We start from the raw sequence: 23,095 nt of genomic DNA, 5'->3' as shown, positions 1-23,095 counted from the left end.
GCGATGCTGTAGTATATTCATGATAAGAGAGACATCAGTTTGCTTCGCGAAGCAATGGTTTAGAATCGACCGTTTCTCATCTTCTACTTCGAGACAAACAGTTGAATTACTTCAGTAACCTTTTTCATAAAAATCTTTTCGAACTAAAGACAGGAGGATTAGGGTTTAAAGTCCCGCCGACAACCAGGTTTTGAAGACGGAAGACCAGGTAGAACCGGTGATTGACGGGGAAAGAAATCGGATGGTGATTTGAATAGTCGTGTTCCCGGACTGTGAATTCACTTCCCAACTTAAACTCAACAAGCACGCTCTAAGACAAGCAGAAAAAGACCCAACACGAAGGAATTATGAGAATGAATTGAAATTCTTGGGCCACATCTGGCCATTATACTGTACTAGCAGTTATTCGGCTTGGCATTGATTGAATGAGTTGTTGGGTGTCCTCAGCCTGAGGGATATTGTTACTAATTCTGTCCAATTGACGGTTTAGACTGTCACCATCAACAGATAGTTGGTAGGCCCTGTTCATAATGGTCCACACGTTCCCCATTGTTGAAAAATGAAGCGATCATGTTGGTGAAGGTAGAGTCTGGCAAGCACGAAGAAAGCAGTAGAAACTCTTGGCGTGTGTGGTGGGTATTATTTTGCTGAAATGTAAGGCCAGAACGACTTAGGCCATAAAATAGGAGTCGCCGTACTGATGTCTTGTAATGGTGCTCCGGATGACAATCAAAGGGGTCCTGCTATGAAAGAAATGGCTCCCCACACAATTACTCCTGCCTGTCAGACGACAGATTGGTATTTCATCGCCGTGCGGGGTCTCTCTATTAACGTATTCGGCTTGGAATCTTATTGAATGGAGTATAATTGTCTTCAGTGATGAGTTCCGCATCGAAATGGGCCCGATGACCAACGCACACGTGTCTGGAGACACCCCTGGCGGGAACGGCATACCTACGGGACTCCCGCCCGCCACACTGCCCGAAAAGCAGATGTGACGGTCTGCGGTGTCATTTCTTTTCATATCAGCACCCCTCTGATTGCCAAGCATCGCATCCTTACAGCACAGCGCTTCGAGGACCATGTTCTTCACCGCGTTTTGTTGCCCGTCATAGGAAGCCATCCTGGGCTCACATTTAAGCAAGATAGGGCTTGTAGTAGTTGTCTTCATGCTTTCCAAACCCTACCTTGACCAGCAAGGACAGCGGGTCTTTCCCCACTTGAGAAAATTTGGAGTATAATGAGAAGGACCATCCCACCAGCTCGGGATTTTGACGATCTGACTGATTTGGCACGATATCCATCAGCAGGATATGCAACAACTCTATCAATCAATACCTAGCCCAATAACAGCTTGCGTACAGCCCAGAGGTGGAACAAGTAATTTGCTTAATTTTTGAAGGTCTTTCTCTTTAATAAACCATCCAATGTGTCTGAAGTTGTAATCATTTGTTTGTCTCTGTATTCACATCAAATCTTCTGATTTTCATCTCATTCGCATAATTCTTTCATGGTGCGTCTTTTTTTCTTCTATTATCGGATTACAGCTTTCTACCGGCTTGTGTATAAGATTTATGAATGTTGTAGTTATTGACTGTTTTTCACAACCAAGAAAGTGGTAATCTGTCATAGTCGCTATGCAAGTCTATATGTGTGTCTCTATGTTACGTGCCTTTGTCTTAGTTACCTTTCTAATGGTGCAGATACTATCAATACAAGACCTGCCTGCCAAGAGGGCACCATGTTCTTTTGCTATCTCAGTTCCTATCTGTACTCTGCTCTTAACCCCTCAATACCTGCATAAATTCTTAGATGAGAGATAAAAATAAAAAACTGTGGCACTTTAGAGATACCCGAAACACTCAGGACATTGCAGCGTTGGGAGATTCATACAGAATCAGCACTTACCGGCATTGGCGCTCAAAACAGCTAACTTTCTCATTATTGGCCCAGCATTGGTATGATATGAATTCGCAACATTCGCCATTAAGGGGTTACGGATCTTGCCACATATCTGCGATACAAAATTGAGAACTGGCTCGATAGTTTGCGCAGATTAGTTACTTCGTTTTCTAAACGTGTTTCTTATAAAACTCGAGAGGAATTTCTTCTCCACTAACACAGAGATAAAATGACTGCGATATGTACAGAATATTCGTCTGAGTCGGCCATCGACAACACCAAACAAACAGTTCCCCATCCCGGTGCTTTGCTATTTCTGAACTGCATAACTGTCCATTGTACCTCCGCTCTTTTTATCTCCTGGATTTCTGTGTAATGTTCGTTGCCTGCATGTGTCTTGAAATTCAGATCTATCACCTTTGAGCAGTTTTTCACAGGATGTCTCCCAGCTCTCTATGTTTATCACCTGTAAGTTTATACTATTTTCTTCGTCAGTTCGTAGCTGCTTCATCATGTTCCATGCTTTCTTTTGCCTTTGAACATCCTGTACAGTTATTAAGTTCTTCACATTTAAATCCCCACATGACATTTATTGCTTTAATTTCTCGAAGTATATAAAGTCCTACAAAAAGTAGCATTTTGCTGTGTTTCTTAGTTTTGAAAGGTGCCACTAGCCACACATTTCTCTTCAGTCAGTGTTGTAGGGAACTATTTCTTAAGCTCACTGAAAGAACTACCAGTCACTCCCTCTGGAGCACATTGCTCGCTTTAGAGCGCTGAATGTATTAAATTCGTGTGGCATCATTCGCTACGAGGCCGTCATGAGGCATGTTCAGCCGACAGTTTGTAATTCCTTTCAACTGGACGCCACTTCGTCGACTTAAGTGTCCGTAGCCTAACCCACTAATGCTGCTGGATGACGAGGACCTACAGTGTTACTTTCAATCCGAAGCATGTGTTGTTCATAGCGTATGTTCACACCATTAAGTGGTGAAGGCTAGAGCAAAGGCAGATTGAATAATTCCAGTTCAAGACCTGAATTCGATCCTGCAAACATATGGTTACCAGGTTTTCGCTTTGCTTCTAGACACCAAGTCCAACATCACTGAATGTAGATAGAGTAAAAATGGGTTTAGGTGGTTATGTGAGTCTCCACCACTAACTCAAGTCATTCCAGTGAAGTATTGTGCATATGCTAATCGTTATATGGCAGCAGCGCAGTCAAATACACTCTAAATGAATAAAAAGCCGAAGGCAGGCAACTGGACTTGGAGGTGTGTCACGTGTAGTCTACATTCAGCGGCTTGGGCTATTTCGCACGTTTTCTCTGTAAATGTGCATTTTTAAGATTTTCAATAAACTTTTGGGAGGGGGGGGGGTCTTAGAGACACTTTGCCATTTTATCCTCACATGTGTCACTGTCGCACTGTGATCACAGCACAGGAGGACGAAAAACAGGAGGGCTCGACAAGCACTACGACCTTTTACTGCTTCAGATCACTTACAGATATCATCGAATGGTTTCGAACTGTCTCTATTAGTACCAACCTGCACACAAGAGCAAAAACAGAGGTCACACTGTACTCCAAACGAGTGCAATCAGGTTCAGTATGGATGCATCCCCACAATATCCGCAACCCCACGCCCAAGAGGTGTCATCAGTATCAAAGGTTGTCAAGAAAATCTTCCTGTTGGTGATTGCACTAAAAATTTTCGTTTTCAGTTGCAAAATGTGTATGACCTTAAGTTCCAAGGAAATGGATGTTTTCATTGACGCCGTGTATGTCACTCCCGGAGGCCTTCTGGTTCCGATTCTGAGCGGCGGTGTGTCTGAAATGTTTTCCTTGGCCATCCACAAGAAAACGCGTGTTTAAACAGTAGGCGTTGCTGTTCTGACCTGCATCACAAAGGCGTCAAAAGACGAGTGAATTGCGAGTAAGAGGGGCTCTGACGACCTGTCCAACGTGTGACACGTCAGTGGTGCCGTTAGCAGAATTGTGGTGAAATCTGGTGCTAATGTAACTTCATTAGCTTACTTTACACGTCACATGAACTTGAGCTTTGACTTTTCCATCGCTAGGACACCTTTCTGTTTGAAGTGTCGTTGAGGCCGAGGACGAAATAGCAGAGCGTCACACTTGCAGAGGAAGGTTGTAAACACTTCTGAGCCAAACTTCAAACTTATGCCTTTGAATGGGTGACAACTGCAGGGTTTAGTAAAAGTGACTAATTCTGTTACACACTGAATCTTGTTTTCAGTCTACTGTCTCGGATTGAGGGAGCTTCCTATTATATATTCTGCATGTAGTACTATCGTATGTAGTACTATCGCATTTAGCACAGCTTGAGGTGGTTTTAGCATGTTGTGTTGTGGAGTGATCAGTTTTTCTTTGTCTGCTGTGCATATACTCTGCGCATTACACCTGACGAAGTGACCTTCCGTGGGCAGAGCGGGCATCTGGAGATTACTGTGTGACGGCAGCGAGTAGGAGGGCGGTCGGCGAAGGGGCAGATGGTGTACGGGGGAGGGGGACGAGACGAATGCCTGACGGAGACAGTGTGCCACCACCGTTGGCGCCGCCCCCGCAGGGAAATTTATTTCTTCGGCGGAGCGGTGGGCAGCGCTCGGCGAATTGCCCCCGTGTCCCCGTCGGGAAAGTTGGCGGCGCACGCCGCGGGCATTACTCCAGGGCCGGCAAATGGGCCAGAGTTTGGGCGACAGCTGGCGGCAACGGTCACCAGGGCTGCCAATGACAAACTCGATCCATTCCGATCAACTTTACCCGTGTCTCGCCAACTTCGTAACAGACGACTGCCGCCTGATAGGCCGCGAGACATAAGTAACTAAACTGGGAAAGGCTACTAATCTTCTGGGACATTTAATTATCCCTCTGCAAGAACAGATTCTTTTTCTACAGAATGTTCGAAAACATATAATCTGCTGCTACAAGGTGTTTAAAAAATATTCGTACGAGTTCGCGAGACTATATCCTCTGAATAAATGAAAGTAGAAACTTGAGAAAAATTTTAACTAACTCATAATTACAAATTTTTTATTTGCATACATCCGATTTCTTCTTGTGTGGGTTCACAACCCCGAAGTATTTTGTAAATGATAAAACCGTTTTTGAATATCCAACAGAAGTTGCGAAATTGTTTATAAACTAAGATCTGTTCTGTTATATTGTGCTAGCGCGAGTAAGCACTCGTTTCTGCACATACAGATTTTTTTTTTATTTGCTGTTATTTCCTCTACCTTAGCCCCGTGATGACAAGGGAGTGGGATTTGTCAACGGTGAAGTCAATCTGCTCTTCAGCCAACGGACAAGTACAAGAGACGATGAAGGAAGGAATTATAAAGGAGAGATATTTGCAAGAAAATTAACATTTTTATACGTGAAATTAATGGACTTTTTTGTACGGCGTGGTCAGGAACAAAAAATGGTTAAAATAGCTTTGAGCACTATGGGACTTAACATCTGAGGCCATCAGTCCCGTAGAACTTAGAACTACTTAAACCTAACTAACCTAAGCACATCACACACATCCACGCCCGAGGCAGGATTCGAACCTGCGACCGCAGCAGTCACGCGGTTCCGGACTGAAGCGCCTAGAACCGCACGGCCACCGCAGCCGGCGGTCAGAAACAGTCTGGAAAGCTTGTAATGGAGCTGGAGGTTACCTTGTCCTGAGAAGTAATTGTTAAGGAAAAACTTCGATGCTCTGCACCGTTTTGGAATTAATGAGCACTGAATTTATCCAATCAGGCGGTTGCGCACTCAACTTCAAGTGACCGTTTCCAGATAGGTTGTCGCCAGACGTGTTCTTCGTTTGGCGATACAAAAATTGGATTTGGGACTGTAGTAAATATCGAACTCAAACCGAAGGCTGAGCAGCATCATTTACTCTATGAGAATAACTAACACTAATTTTTTTGCCGGTGAGCTGCTTAAATTTCTGCGCAAACTTCAGTAGTAATAAGCTCGTAAACGGTGCAAGGTATCGAATTTGTATACTGAAGAATTATTTCTTAGCACATCCTACCCTGCAATAGCCTCCATGCTGTATAGCCTCCTCACATCAAAGTGAGAATGTATAAAGTTTTCAGTCTGTTTCTGGTCGGTCTGTGTATAACAAACACGGCTGTCGTAATTTTTTTTAAATATAAGCGTATATTTGAAACGTTTAAGCACAACGTATGACGCTGATCTTAAAAGAAAGAACTTCACTGTCACGTACCCTTAGAAAGGTTGTCTGTTGTTGAAGGGAAGAAGGTTGAGTTTTGAAGAGGGTAGGAAAGTAGCATATAACGATCCACTACTGAGGTGTAGTATCACTGGAGTAGGAGTGGGTGTTGTGAGACTGTAGTGTTATCGAAGTATCGAATTGCATGTCGCAAACTTGGCATTACAACTGACGCGGCCTCCAGCCAAGCCACCATGGTAGTTTAGCGCACCGCCGCTGCCGGCGAAAGCTTAGTTCCAAAACTTGTCCTCATTGCTACCTTTGTGAAAAGTGCCTTCACTGCAATGACAATATAATTACCGATTCTAAGATCCCATCCATTTGCCCACATTTAAAAGCCTACCATTTTTTTTTTTCAAACAGTGTCTTAACTTTGCTTCCCATCTTAGCCACAACACCTGCAATTACTCTGTCTTCCACCTTAATACCAATGCCACCCATCCGTGCCCCCTACTTCCACAACCAACTCGTATTCGTCTTCGCGGCACCAAAACCAAACCCCCTCTAGTTCTCACCGAACACACTTATTCCCTATAATGGTTTTACAAATTTATAATATCTTATACCACAACTTCCGATCCCGACACACCAACAAACAATACTTGTCCGAACCACAGTAGAGCTCCAGTTTACATTCTCTGTCCCAGAGTTCTACGGGACTGTTCCCATGCCAACTGCAATGATAACTGGGAGTTCATAGAAACCAGAATTAAAAGCCACCACCTGTGTTTTCAGCAACCTGACGACAGTCCTCAGTCATATGAATACCATATATCCTCATCGCCCCATCCTCCACACCTCAATCCTTCTTCAGCTCCGAGAATCTCGTTGTTTGTACCTCCCCTTCCTGTGAAATTGTGGCTGGGATACACTCAAATACCAGAAGCAAATACAGGCACATAAGGTATTTATTACAAGCAAAATCAAGTCCTGACTGGCGCCAGACATCCTCCAGATTCAACGCCACACTCCTCATTAACGTTTCAAGTACTGCAAAGCATTCGATCTGCTACATCTACAGATTGACTGCTATTGAACAACATGACAATAAACGTAAGTTAGATAAAAACTACGACGTGCATACACTTTATTCAACATGTAAACGTCGCTACAGATATTCGGATTTAGGTCACGAAATGTTCGATATGCCTGCCATCATTGGCGACGATGCGGAGCAGACAAGTACCGAAATTCTTCAAGACGCACTGGTCAGAAAATTAATGCTGTCGATGACCTCCTGAGTAGTTGTTTCCAGCTCAGCAATCCTTTAGAGTAATTGCTGTACACACTGTATTTAATATAGCCCCCCAAAAACGAGTCGCATGTGTTCAGATCCGGAGAATATGGCGTCCAATCGAAAGCCACGCCGGTGGTGACTGAATACCTCTGAACCAGTGTGCGGTGTCCAAAGTACTCCTACAGGACATCAAACACTCTCCTGCTTCGATGGGATCGAGATCCGTCTTGGAAGATCCACATCTTGCCAAAATAAGGTTCACTTTGGGTAAGGTGATGAAATCATCTTCCAAAGCCTTCACCTACCATTTGGTAGTCAACATGCCATCAAGGAATATCGCACTGGTTACTCCGTGACTGGACATTGCACACCACACAGTCACCCGTTGAGGGTGAAGAGACTTCTCGGTGACAAAATGTGGATTCTCAGTCCGCGAAATGCGCCAGTTTTTCTTACTGATGAATTCATCCAAATGAAAATGGGCTTAGTTACTAAACCAAACCATGCAAGCGCATACTAATTCTCATCATGCGCCACGGCCAACCGTGCAGTTTGAACGTTCTAACGCAAACCGTTATGACGATTTTATTTCATATCTCCGATAATTGTCACCCTGTACATCTATATGATTACTCTGCAATTCACAATTAAGTGGCTGGCAGAGGGTTCATCAAATCACATTCAATTTCTCTACCGTTCCACTCTCGAACACCACACGGGAAAAACGAACACTTAAATGTTCCTGCGCCAGCTTTCACTTCCATTATTTTATTACGATCATAACTCCCCCCTAGGCAGGGAGGACCAACAAAATATATTTCACTCACACTGAGGAGAAATTTGGTGACAGAAACCTCATGAGAAGATCCAGCCGCAACGAAAAACGCCGTCTCAATTCTCGTATCGTATCCGTGGAGCTCTCTCCTCTATTCCGCGATACTACTAGGGTTGCCCAGAGAGTAATGCACTGCATCTTTTTTCTCAGCCGAAAACAATGCTACGAATGCGAATCGTTGCATACGAATTATTTGAAGTCTCCTGAGTGAGCGCGCCAGGTTTCCGTCACTTCCGAAAGATAGCGTAGGCGTAGGACAATTTCAAAATTGTGTCTGTAGGTGATTTACGCAGCAAGCAACGTGCCGTCATTGAATTTCTCACTACAGAGGAAGAAACTGTACGGAATATTCACAAAAATTTGTGAAAAGTCTATGCAACATCTCCTGTCGACAGAAGCAAAGTTAGTCGATGTGCATGGAGGGTGAGGTAATCAGAGAGCGGTTCAGCGGAGATCAACGATTTGCAGCTGTTGAGGAGACCATCCACGACTGTCACACCTGGCATATTGCAGCGAGCTGCTGTTGTCATTCGCGAGGACCGATGCATTACGGTTCTGCATTTTGAGGAGAATGAGGAGGTGATTCACACAGTGAAACACTGGCTCCGCCACCAGGGCAACGATTGTTACCGCCAGGGCATACTCGCCCTTGTTTTGCTCTGGAGGAAGACCATAGAACTGCATGGAGATTATGTGGAAAATAGTGTGTGTGGAAAAAACACCATTCCTTAGTGTGTGTAATTCTCATTATGTTCAATAAAGAATTGTTGAATAAAAAATACGATGCATTACTTTCTGGGCAACCCTCGTATCTGATGCGGATCCCACTCAGCAAAGCTATACTCCAGAAGAGGAAGTACAAGCCTAGAGTAGGTAGTCTCCTTAATGCACCGGTTGTATTTCGTCAGAGGTCTGCTAATAAATAATAGTCTTTGGTTTGCTTTACCCACGACATTATGCACGTGATCTTTACAACTTGAGTTACATGCATTTGTAATCGCTAAGTATTTAGCTAAATTTACAGCCTTTACATTTGTGTGCTTTACCCTGTAACCGAAATTTAGCTGATTCGTTTCAGTACTCGTGTGGATGACATCACACTTTTCATTATTTAAAGTCAATTGCCACTTTTTGCACCATACAGATATCTAAATCGTTTATCAATTTGTTTTGATAATCTGATGTCTTTATGACACGGTAAATGACAACATCATTTGCAGACAATCTACTATGGCTCCTCAGATAGTCTCCTAAGTCGTTTATGTAGTTCATGAGCAGTACAGGGTCTTAAACACTTGATCGTGAGGAGCTATTGGTAACAGCAGAAGGTAAACTGAATGAGGCGTATTTAGAGGGAAGGTTGGGATTTCTGGAGCATAGGATAGGGGGGGCGAGGAAAGCGGTGTCATCAGCATGTTGAAGAAGGCGCGCGCGCGCGCGCGCACACACACACACACACACACACACACACACACACACACACAAGAAACTTCAAATATTCTCTTCCACGTACACACTACATACAGGAACGCAATTTATGAAACATCATATAACTGAACTGCTGTTGAAATGGCTTTGAGTTACCGCTTAATGTATTTGGCAGCACAACGTGTCCTTTCGCTTCTGATGAACTATCGGGGACTATCAGTAAAGGCCATCAATTTTAGGGCAGCTGCTTCTGTGTCACAGATAGTATCATATCAACCATCCTATGAGTGGATTGAAGTCGTACGATTCTACTGTATCTCTACATCCGAAAGATCTATCATCTTACGTAAATGGTTCAGCAGTTCACCAAATACCGTTCTCCGCTTCTAGCATCGGCGACATCGTAATGCTCAAAGTGCCTGTGAAGCGAGTAACAGTGTACAGGATGAACCAGAAGTACCCTGACAAACGTTTTCAAGAATCAAGATATGTCTGACGTGTAGACAATACCACAAGTACTTAATCAATCATCATCTTTAATGCAACAAAAACACTAAATAAATCAAAAATTTTCTAATGTCCAAGGCAGTCCTTGAAATAACATTGTAGCATCCTTAATGCAACAAATAAAAGAGAAACAATAACATTAAAGAAATTACATATGTGCTGCTAACTTTTATGGCAGTTCTTGGAATAATAATAGTATCCTTAAGGTAACATACGGGAAAAAACGAGAACTTTAAATAAATAAAAAATCTGCATCTAATTTGTATGGCAGTGCTTGAGATATATGAGACGAAATGGCTAAACAAAACGCCTGCTGTAACAATGGTTAAAACATAACATGTACGAAACGTTAACACCTTAACATTTTTTTTTTGCTTAGAAAGAAAGGAGGGGACTGTCACTTGGCATTCGACACACACTTTCGTACGTCATACATATGGTGAACCAGAGCCCCACAGACAAATTTTACGAGGTGGTAGTATGTGCCAAAACAAGAAAAAATGTCAATTTAACATGGGTTATAAAACGCATACCTTAAGCGTCACTAGCACTTGTTCATCTCTGACGCTTCAAAACACATCTCCTTTACTGTAGGTTCTGTAAACAAGCACTCTGAAATGTGTACGTTAAGTATCAGTACTTCTTCAGTAGAGGAGACGTGTTTCACAGTAGGGAAGATGAACAAGCACTCTTAGCTGTTAGGCTAGGCATTTGAATATGTTGGTCATTTCGTGCATACTGCCACCAAGCCCGGTGTAAGATACACGAAGGTGTGTGACTTACGTCTCAACTGACGATCGCCTTCTGTCTCTGTTTAGAAAAAAAAAAAAAAAATTGAAGTTTGCAGGGTGATGACAGTAGGTACCTTAGATGGCGATCTGATTCGGCCAATGGGTGGTTGAGTTTTGGTGGCTCCCAGCACTTCGCATGGACTAACTGTTCATACTGTCAATTGGGTGGGCAGCGCCAACGTCACTCATCATGCACCAGCATCAGTAAGTATTTGCAAAAATATTATTATTAGTCAAAAGGATGTCGATATTAGATATATTTCTGACATTTCTGTTGCTGTTATAATTGTTTTTCAGCACCTGGATGTCACACGTTCAATTGACGAGATTCTTGCGTTGAGCGAGGAGGAATTTGATGAGTGTATTTGTTGTAAAAATCTAGCACAGAAATGTAAACACAGTTTTCTACATCGACACTGGGTGGATATGATAGCGTAGGAACCTAAGACTGTAGACAGGTAGAATATTGAAACTTCCTGGCTGATTAAAACTGTGTGCCCGACCGAGACTCGAACTCGGGACCTTTGCCTTTCGCGGGCAAGTGCTCTACCAACTGAGCTACCGAAGCACGACTCACGCCCGGTACTCACAGCTTTACTTCTGCGAGTACCTCGTCTCCTACCTTCCAAACTTTACAGAAGGTAGGAGACGAGGTACTGGCAGAAGTAAAGCTGTGAGTACCGGGCGTGAGTCGTGCTTCGGTAGCTCAGTTGGTAGAGCACTTGCCCGCGAAAGGCAAAGGTCCCGAGTTCGAGTCTCGGTCGGGCACACAGTTTTAATCAGCCAGGAAGTTTCATATCAGTGCACACTCCGCTGCAGAGTGAAAATCCCATTCAGGTAGAATATTGTTTAACAGTGTCCATGCAGGAAAATAGCAGTAAATACAATATGTGATCAACACACAGCGATGCATGTGTTCGAACTGTGTGCTCTTCGCTAAATGTCTGTCCAGTCTTCCATCACACACGAAGCATAAGCAGTTGCAGTATGTGTTCACGCGCTAGTAGAGATATTCAGTTTCTAAAGAGGTTGCGGAAACGCCATCTTTTGCGAACGGCTTGTAAGTATCAATGATCAGCGCCCTGTCGCTTCATTTGAAGCTTAGCAGTGACGATGAAAGATGGCAACCATAAACATTTTAAAGTCCACCATTCTCACATCGCACTGCTAAGCATTCAGTGCTTCCTACATTTTTATTCCTCCCACAGCGCGAGGTGATGGTGACGACGGTATGCAGGCGAGCTCTATTTGCAATCCTGAGGAGACGATTGAACCAACTTGCTGCCGTTGCAGTATTTCTGAAATTGTGATGAGAATACTTTCCGCAGTTATTACGTAAAAAAATGCACTGATTGTTCTTGTGGGAACTATGAGCAGTCAACAGTGATTGGGAACGATGCGCAGCAGATTCACAGGGGAAGATGAGTGACACGTATAATACTGTGGACAGATCTAGACGTCCGATATAAGCCAGTTCGATTTTTGTGTCGTATGTGTATAAAAAAAAGAAATTCTTTGCGAAGAACAGCACTTTTTGAAAATTTTAAACCTATTTCGTGTCACACAGTACATTTTATCTTTATAGAGACGAGAATACCCTTGGAATAAGCTTTCGAGCGAGATCAAAGGAGATGGCTAAGAAATTACTTGTGTAATTGCCCTAAAATATATTTAATCTTATTTCCTGTTCTTTACAGTGAAGACCGAAATAAGGATGAAACCCTGTTTACGCCTTGTGGGATTACAGACAGCTATTTGGGGAAGCATCCGACAGTCCCGTAATAATTTTTTTCCCAAGCGCCTCCTGTGATGTGAGACCTCAGGTGAGGCTATTGCTGATGTCTGGAAATATGCGGCAGGCGTCTCCTTCTTTGAAAATCAGATTTATTGCTTTTGATCCCTCCAAAGGTGTCAATGCACTCCGTCTTCTGGCCACAAGTGGCCCATCGAAACCATCCGACCCTAATGTCATCCTCATCTGAGGATGGGGACAGGAGGGACGTGTGGTCAGCACACCATCGTTATGATGGTTTTCCGTGACTGGAGCCGCTACTATTCGGTCGAGTAGCTCTTCAATTGGCATCACGAGGCTGAGTGCACCCCGAAAAATGGCAACAGCGCATGGCGGCCCGGATGGTCACCCATCCAAGTGCCGCCCACACCCGACATCGCTTAACTTCGGTGATCTGACGGGAACCGGTGTATCCACTGCGGTAAGGCCGTTATCAAAAGGTGTGAATGGGACTTGCAGGATTGCTGAAATGTCTTAAGTTGTACGAAAACTGAAAACATTCTACTCAGTTATTTTCATATGATGGGAGAATTGATGAAGGGAGTCTGCTTTTTGCCTTGAATCGATACAGTGATACATTAACGTAGCACCATCCTCTCTTATAAAAAGAGGCACACATGTGGGCATGCTAGTATTGGTGGCGAACTGCCTTGCGTAACTCTTTGTCGACTGGGACGTGTGACACGTCTCAAAGGAAGCACTTTGATTTTCGATGACCAATTACACAGCTTGCTATGGAAATTCCTTATCAATATCATGACATAAACCCTGTCGCTCAGATTCTTGCGAGATAAGGTCGCAGGGTAGAGAACAACCTTGCGTACATCTTTGGCGATTGGGTCACGTGACATGCCACTCAGGAAGCTCTTAGGTTTGCGATGGCCAATCACACAGCCTTCTGTGAGAATTTCTTCCGAACTTGTCATGGCATGGACCCTGTTGCTCAGTTTCTTACGAGTTTGCTGTTGTACTAGTCTTGATTCTTCACGGTCATGCAATTGCAAGGCGCTGTTTCAAAACATACTGCTGCAAATCTCTTGGTGGGATCGCTATACGCTATTGGCTGAAGCAACGCATTGCATATTTACTTGGCTACACACACGTAGGACGAACTTCTTTTCTGATGTCGTAATTAGGCACGGTAAATCTTTTCTTGTTATTTGGCATTCGGATAGAACACGTAACGTAGCTTTTTGTGAACAGATTTGAATCGCATGTCCACATGAACTGGAATATCCACACATTCTGTTGCCATCAAGACCATGTGAGATCTGAAAGCCTCCCTCTTTCAGTAACAAGTCAGTTCAATTTTTTTGTATGTGGACTGTGTGAAGTGGTTTATTTCTTTTATATTCAGTTTTAATTTCACTGTCGAACATGAGGTTCAATCTTGTTCTACTTATCCTGCAAAATAGTAGATTTCAAATAGAGCAAGTTGTGAACGGGTCTTTTGCCGATCTGCTCCGTTTTTCAAATATTCGTTTGTTTTTCACAACCATAGTCTTTTCTAACCACATTCGTTCACAGTCGTGGTATTCCGTCACCACGGTCTGCAACAGGACGCACAATGATCCCCTATCCAGTTTAACTGTACAGCCACTCACAAATACCTTGAGCATTTCAAATATACACTAGTCCATTTTATACTACGTGGTTTCTCTATTATTTTTGGGTGAATACTTGTTTAGCAAGCTGACGGTGAGTAACTCTCACCAAATGCTCAACTGAAAGCTCGTTTTCGATTCTGAGATTGTTGCATTCGTATTTAAGTGAAGTTTAGTTTTTTTTTTTTCACGTTATACAAATTGCATAAGCACGCGGGATAATTTATAAAGCGATCTCCATTACACTAACAGTTACGTTATCTCACTTACTCCTCTTGTAGTATTCACTAATCATTCCTTTCTGAGACTCATGTGTCTGCCACGCGGTGATCGCGCGGTTTGAGGCGCCACGTCACGGAGCGGGAGGCCACTCCCGTCGGAGTTTCGAGTCCTCCCTCGGGCATGGGTGTGCGTGTGTGTGTTGTCGTTAGCGTAAGTTAGTTTAAGTAGTGTGTAAGTCTAGGGACCGATGACTTCAGCAGTTTGGTCCCACAGGAATTCACATACGTTTGAATTTTAACTCATGTGTCTGTTTTCCATTACGTTCTCACTAGAGCCTGCAGGATAAACAGCTATGAACAGTTACAGATCAACGTTTATTGATTTGAGTTGGTAATCATTACACAACGATATATTTAGCCAGAGTGTGTAATCGTTTTAATAAGGATGTTTGTAATAAACCAATACGTATGAGATTTTTAAGGCTGGCAAGCTTTGGTGCTACGTCTCATTACTACACAATCTCTGCGTCATATGCTGGACGACACACTGAGACGCCTTTGCTGTGGTAGCCATTACAATAAAATTTTCATATTGAAATAAAATTTTGCTTCATTATGTACAAGCGAGTGGCGCAGTGATAAGTTAATAGACTCGTACGAAAGGACAGTGGTTCGAACTCCCATACAACCATCCAGTTTTAGGGTTTCCGTGGCCTCACTAAATCAGTTAATGTGATTGTCCAAATACAGTTATATAGTTTATTTTATTTTATTTTAGTTTTTAGAACGGCCTGGCCGGTTTATTTCATAGTCATCAGTACTATGACTGGTCATATGGCGCGCGCCGCTATCCTGTAATCTTGTTCAGAGCGCGCACTGTAATCGATTATTGTTCGCTGTCTTGGTGCGGGTGGCGCTCCGGTGGCGATTTGCTATGACGTCGCTGGCGTGTGTTTCCGGTGGCCGGCGGAAAGCGAGAGGGTAGTTGGTTTTCCGGGTATTACCCGGAACGTGAAGTTCGCTCTGCCTGACCTGCGAGTGAGTAGCGCTAAGGTTGTTGTGCCGCGCAATATGAGCAGAGAGGTCTGGGGCGGAGGCGACTCGCCGCTGTGCTGGCCATGCGATGGTGATTAATTGGAGTCGGCGTACTTGTTCTGCCTGCCTGTCTGATGTAGAGGTCCGGTGGGGTCCTGTGATACTCTGGCCCGGAGACAACTAGTTGCTGAATTTAGGAGTCGTCTGCCAGGTTAAGGTGTGGGCTCGGTTGGCTCTTCAGATTTTCCCCTAGAAGGTCCAGCAGCGGTTTCTGAACTTTTCTGATGTGGGACGGTGTAGTTGGAACCTTTTGCTGTGTGTGTGTGTGTGTGTGTGTGTGTGTGTGTGTGTGTGTGTGTGTGTGTGTGTGTCGTTTCGATATTTGTTGGTACTAATTTATTTGCTCAACTGGAGTTCTGCCCGGAGTTGCGTTCATGTATGGTACATTTGGCAGTCGATGTGTTAGGTAAAGTCCGCCTAAGAAGGGCGGTTTTGTACAGTATGTACATAGTGACCTACTACTGCTTGGTATATGTGGTCTTCTGGGACCTGAACAACACTATCTCGTAAATTTGGTTGTGTAATAGCATTTAGTGATATGTTCTGTATTTTTTACTGTGTTATTAACTTGGTAGAAGAGTCGCGTTGGTGACGTTAAGGCACTTCTAAGGCTGTGGTTTGACTATTCATGTGCGCTTGGTTTTTATTGTTTCGTTTTAAGAAGCGAGAATTGTTTGAGATTTGTGTGTGTTGGCTTCCGGCTCTTATTAAGAGCGTCCCAGTTAACGGCGCCGTGGTTATCATATGCTGTCGGGATGTTGTACTGTATTTTGTATTTTATGTTGCGTTGATATTATCTGTCGTGTGTTACAGAATACAACCAAGGTGCGTAAGTGATGGGCTGTTGTGGGAGGCATGTCGGGGAGCTCTCAGCGGTTTATTTCGGGGACCGTTTCTAGTGAGAAGGCTCCTTAGTGTTGAGAGCTCGCTCTTCTGTGATTGCGTTGGGAGTTGCCCTCGCCCTTTGGTTGTATAAAATTATTTTGTTATTATATTTATTGGTTGTGTGTTGCGCTTCTTTCATTTTATGGTGCCCAGCGCCATTATCTTAGTTTTTTATATAAATCATTTTAAAATGTAATGCGAAGTTAACCTATTATTGGATTTTTGTCTTTTGGGTAAACTCTAAAAGCACTATTGTAAAAGGTTCTTGATTTTATGGTGACAAGACGCCGTTATTGTTTTTAAAGCTAACTCTTTAACCATTTGTTAAGTTTTGTAAGTTATATGAATTAGTTGTTATTTAAAAGTGTTAGGTATTGGCAATTTAATAAATTGTGTACAGAGTCTGCTGTTTGGATATTATTGGGTGGAACTCCTTGGATAGTTGTCCTATAAGAATATACATTTCAACTGGTTTAATGCTACCTACCACGAATTCCTCTCCTGTGCCGAACTTTTCATTTCAGAGGAGCAATTGTAAGCTACGTCCTGAATAATTCGACGGATGCATTCAAATCTCTATCTTCCTCCACACTTTTTACCTTCTAGAGTTCCCTCTAGTACCCTTTAGTACCATGGTCCGACGTCTTAACAGATATCCTATCATCCTGTCCCCATTTTTCGTATGTTCTCTTCATCGCTGATTCTACAGAGAATCTTCTCACTTTTTACCTTATCATGCCAACTAATTTTCAACATTCCCTATAGCACCACAGCCCAATTGCTTCTATTCTCTTCTGTTCCGGTTTTCCCACATTTCGTGGTTCACTACCATAGAATGCTGTGCTTCGGACGTGCATTCTCAGAAATTTCCTCCTCAGTTCAAGGGCTGTGTTTGATGCTAATAGGCCTCTCTCTGCCAAGGACGTCCTCTTTGCCAGTACTCATCTGCTTCTTACGTCCTCGTTGCTCCATCATGTGTTATTCTGTTGCCTAGGTAGCAGAAGTCCTTAATTTCGTATACTTCGCGATCCCCAATTCTGATGTTAATTTTCTCGTTCTTCACGTTTCTGTTAGCACATGTTAATTTTGTCTCTCTTCCGTTTACTCTCAGACAATTTTCTGTACTTATTATAATCCCTTCAGCAGATCCTACAATTCTTCTTCACCTTCACTGAGGGTAGGAATGTCATAAGCGAATAGTGTGATTGGTATCCTTTCACGCTTTATTTTAATTCCACTCCTGAACCTTTCTTTCATTACCGTCATTGCTTCTTCGATGTGTAGATTGAACAGTAGGGGCGAAAAACTACATCCCTGTCTTACACCGCTTTTAATCTGAGCACCTCGTTCTTAATGTTCCACCCTTATTGTCCCATCTTGGCTCTTGTACACAATGTATATTATCCGTCTTTCCCTAAAGGGTAACCCCTTGTTCTGAGAATATCCAACACTATGCACCATTTTACATTGTCGAACGCTGTTTCCAAATCGACAAACGCTACGAACGTGTTTTTATTTTCTTCAATCTTGCTTCCATTATCAGTTTCAACGTCAGGATAGTCTCTACGGAGCTTTTACCTATTCTAAAGCCAAACTAATCGTCATCTAGTAGATCATTAATTTTCTTTTCCATTCTTCTGTATATTATTGTTGTCAGCAGCTGGGGTGTATGAGCTGTCAAGCCGACAATACCGTAATTCTCCCATTTGACGACTCTTGCTATTTTCGGAATTGTGTGGATGTTGTTTTTCCGAAAGTCTGGTGGTACATCTCGAATCTCACACATTTTACAAACCAATGTGAATATTCGTTTTGTTGCCATTTTTCCCAGTGATTTTAGAAATCCTGATTCAATGTTATCTGTACCTTTCGTCTTATAAAGCTCGTTTAAATTCTGACTCTAATACTGGATCATCCATCTCTTCCCTGTCTACTTCTGTTCCTTCCTTTGGTACGTCATCAAACATGTTCTCACATTTGTGGAGGCCTTCAATAAACTCTTTTAACCTATCCGCTCTCTCTTCTGCATTTAACAGTGTAATTCGCGTTGTTTTCTTAATGTTACAACTGTTGTCTATAATGGCACCCTAGGTTGTTTTGATTTGTCAATATGCTGAGTCTGCCCTTCCCACAACCATTTATTTTTTGATTTCCTCAGATTTTTCATGTAGCCGTTTCGCCTTAGCTTCCCTGCACTTCCCATTTATTTCATTCCTAAATGACTTGTATTTCTGTATTCCTGTGTTTCCCTAATCGTTTTGGTAGTTCCCTTATTTCGTTGATCAACTGAAGTAATTCTTTCGTTACTCATGGTTTATCCGCAGTTAGCTTTCTTGTACGTGTGTTTTTCTTTAGAAATTCTGTGACTGTTCTTATTAGAGATGTCCATTCCTCTTCTACTGAACTACCTACTGAGCTATTCACGAGCTCTGTATCTATATCCTCAGAGAACTTCAAGCGTTTCTCTTCATTCATTTGTACTTTCCTATCCCACATCCTTGCACACTGTTTCTTTCTATTTGTCTTTTAAACTTGAACGTAGCCTTCATCGTTACACAATTCAACGTCTGATTTCAGACTCTCTGCCTTATCATTATGTAATCCGTCTAGAGTCTTCATGTAGCTCCCAGTCTCATCCAGATATAGCTGTTCCCCTTGTGAGTCTGGAACACAGTATTCTTTATTATCATCGGGAATTTATTGCTGAACTCCATTTTCCTTTCTCCTGTCCCATTCCTGCGACAAAGCTCAGATTCTACCGTAGCCGTTTTCTGTACTTATTCCCCTAAAACCGCATTCCAATCTCCCATGATTATTAGATTTTCACGTCCTTGTACGTCCTGCACTACCCGCTCAATGTCCTCATATCCTTTCTCTCTCCCTTTCTTTATCTGCAGCCAGCGTAATCGTAATATGTACTTCATCTATCGTTGTCGGTGTTGGTTTGCTGTCAATTCTAATGAGAACACCTCTATCACTGAACTGTTCACAGTACGTTACTCTCTGCCCTATCTTCCTGTTCATAACGAATCCTACTCATGTGACAACATTTTCTGCTGCTGTTGATATTACCCTATACTCCTCTGACCAGAAGTCCTTGTCTTCTTTCGATTGCACTTCAGGGACGCCTACTATATGGAGACTGAGCTTTAGTAATCCCTTTTCTGATTTTCTCGCTTCCCTACCTCTTTCAGATTACTAAAATCATCTTGTTACGGTCACCTCCATATTGGCAGTCCCCAACCGGAGATCTGAATAAGGGGACTAGCCTGGAATCTTTTGCCTGTGGAGAGACCGTCGTGACACTTCTTCAGTTACAGCCAACATGTCGTGTGAATACACATTATGCGTCTTTAATTCTGTGGTTTTAACTTTCTGCGTTCACATGTTGTTGGTAATTACTGCTTCTTCCTCGTATTGGGGGAGTTTTCCCACCTTCAGGACAAGAAGTGGCCTGGTCAGCTAGCCGCTCCTCGCCCTCTCTGACACGGCCATTGCCAAAACGACGGTGACTTACTACGCCGGAAGTCTTCAGCCGCCACTGCCGATGATGTTTGTTCAAAATTTAAGCAGTTGCATTGGTCGAATCTGGAACCTGGAACCCATAGCTATGCCTATGCCATCCAAGCTCGAGTTTCTGATCCGTCTCTAATGACATCGGCACTGTTGCGAGCTTAAACGTTCCTTTCTGAAGTTATACGTAACAGCTGACTAGAAGAGTTCGAGTATGTGTTCTTTTCTTGTTTGTTTTGAAATATGCCACGCGATTGTAGACAGTTCATGAATCACTGCTGCTGAATGAAATGGGCTCTTTATGACTTGTTAAACGAAAATTTTGGTAATCGTTGCTTCGTAAAGCAGTCACCATATTTAGTGACGGTCAACGGTTGCGATACTTTGTCAATCAGAGACCGTGGAGTAAATGTAGTAAAATAATGTTAGACCTACGTTATTGGTCGAAGAACAATGAAAATGTTGCGTAACAGATGGTGGTTAATGAAAGACATTCATTTCCGAGACTTTTCTTCCTATTTACTCAATGTGTGACGTCAATAGGTGTGGTATTGTTTCACTCATGGCCAGTTTTTAACATAAGGAGCGATCAAAAAGTACTCATTTGAGGACTTGCTGCCGTGTACATGCTACGTTGCGCAACGCCGACGCGGGTATATTAGTACCGACATGTAGCCAAAGGATTAAGATGGCATTCGTCGGTTTCCGATGCGCATGTTGTTAACGTGTAAACCTGAACTACGGCGATCTTATTTCCAAATGCGTCCAAACAGGCTGCCAAACTACAGACACCAGTAGACATCCGTCATACGAGGTGCATTCAAGTTCTGAGGCCTCCGATTTTTTTCTCCGGACTGGAAAGAGATAAAACATGCGCATTGTTTTAAAATGAGGCCGCGTCCATTGTCAATACGTCCCAGAGATGGCAGCACCGTACGGCAGATGGAATTTTTCGGCAGCGGCGAGAATGAGAACTGTTTTAAAAACAGAAAATGGCGACGTTTTCCTTACTTGAACAGCGTGCAATCATTCGTTTTCTGAATTTGCGTGGTGTGAAACCAATTGAAATTCATCGACAGTTGAAGGAGACATGTGGTGATGAAGTTATGGATGTGTCGAAAGAGCGTTCGTGGGTGCGACAGTTTAATGAAGGCAGAACATCGCGTGAAAACAGACCGAAACAACCTCGGGCTCGCACAAGTCGGTCTGACGACATGATCGAGAAAGTGGAGAGAATTGTTTTGGGGGATCGCCGAATGACTGTTGAACAGATCGCCTCCAGAGTTGGCATTTCTGTGGGTTCTGTGCACACAATCCTGCATGACGACCTGAAAATGCGAAAAGTGTCATCCAGGTGGGTGCCACGAATGCTGACGGACGACCACATGGCTGCCCGTGTGGCATGTTGCCAAGTAATGTTGACACGCAACGACAGCACGAATGGGACTTTCTTTTCGTCGGTTGTGACAATGGATGAGACGTGGATGCCATTTTTCAATCCAGAAACAAAGCGCCAGTCAGCTCAATGGAAGCACACAGATTCACTGCCACCAAAAATATTTCGGGTAACCGCCAGTGCTGAAAAAATGATGGTGTCCATGTTCTGGGACAACGAGGGCGTAATCCTTACCCATTGCGTTCCAAAGGGCACTACGGTAGCAGGTGCATCCTACGAAAATGTTTTGAAGAACAAATTTCTTCCTGCACTGCAACAAAAATGTCCGAGAAGGGCTCAAGACAACGCACCCGCACATCGAGCTAACGTTACGCAACAGTTTCTTCGTGATAACAACTTTGAAGTGGTTCCTCATGCTCCCTACTCACCTGACCTGGGTCCTAGTGACTTTTGCCTTTTTCCAACAATGAAAGACACTCTCCGTGGCCGCACATTCACCAGCCGTGTTGCTATTGCCTCAGCGATTTTCCATTGGTTAAAACAGACTCCTAAAGAAGCCTTCGCCGCTGCCATGGAATCATGGCGCCAGCGTTGTGAAAAATGTGTACGTCTGCAGGGCGATTACGTCAAGAAGTAACGCCAGTTTCATCGATTTCGGGTGAGTAGTTAATTAGAAAAAAAATCGGAGGCCTTAGAACTTGAATGCACCTCGCAGAACGAACAGAGTGCAAGGGCACCGCATCTGTCGAAAAGCACCGTTGTGGAATGGTGGGACAAGTTCAGTGGTGGGTGCTGCTGCTTCGTGATAACGCAGGTCACCATATCGCGGATGTCATAACGCAGAAGCTACGCCAACTCAAAGTCGGAACACCCACCCTGAGTCCTGAGTTCTCCCCTTGTGATTATCAAGTCTTAGGTTCCTTAAAAAGACCGTGAAGTGTCAAGGATTACATAACACGAGGATGTGCAGCAAGCTGTTACGGGCGTCTTCACGCAGCAGGACACCAAACAATTTATGTTCAACCTGATGGGTCACTGGGAAGATTGCCTCACTGCTCATAGTGATTTTCTTTAATTAGCATAACGTTTCTGGACTGTACGTCCTTCGAACGGATACTTTTTGATCTCCCCTTCTATTACAGGTACAGACGAACGTCAGACAATTTCGATCTAATGAGATGAATGCAAATTCGAGTTATTTCCAAATTTGTTGGAAGCATTGTTAGATGTAGCGTGTACTGTGCTATCTCATATCGTTTTGAGCAAAATTCCTTAAGAAACTGTAATTTAATTCCATTTTTATTCCCTCTTCTTGCCAACCTGCATGGTTTGTCAATCGTCGATAGTGTGAAACCGAACTTGCAAATGTTTCACATGATGTTGTGAAAGCGATGGCTCTAGGCACTCAGATGCAGTGTCTCTTGACATACGAAAAGCGTTTGTCTTAGTACCGCATATCTGCTTACTATAGGAAGTTCGACCATATGGAATATCAAACGAAATTTGTGGCTAGTTTGGCGATTAATTGGTAGGAAGGGTGCAGGACGTTATCGTGGATAGAGACTTGTCCCCAGATTGTAAATAACGCAAGGGAGGTGTGTGGGGATGCTTCATGTTACGAGTATATTTTTACGACGATATAGG

The 23,095-nt window shown here is 43.3% G+C and overlaps 1 pseudogene; it reads right to left on the bottom strand.

The window, feature by feature from the left end:
* Positions 1 to 13,054: 13,054 nt before the first annotated feature.
* LOC126417331 (5S ribosomal RNA) lies at positions 13,055 to 13,172 on the bottom strand (annotated as a pseudogene).
* Positions 13,173 to 23,095: the final 9,923 nt, after the last annotated feature.

The sequence above is a fragment of the Schistocerca serialis genome, chromosome 8 (assembly GCF_023864345.2).
Source record: "Schistocerca serialis cubense isolate TAMUIC-IGC-003099 chromosome 8, iqSchSeri2.2, whole genome shotgun sequence".
NCBI lineage: Eukaryota > Metazoa > Arthropoda > Insecta > Orthoptera > Acrididae > Schistocerca > Schistocerca serialis.
This window is presented reverse-complemented; position numbering and strand designations above follow the sequence as displayed.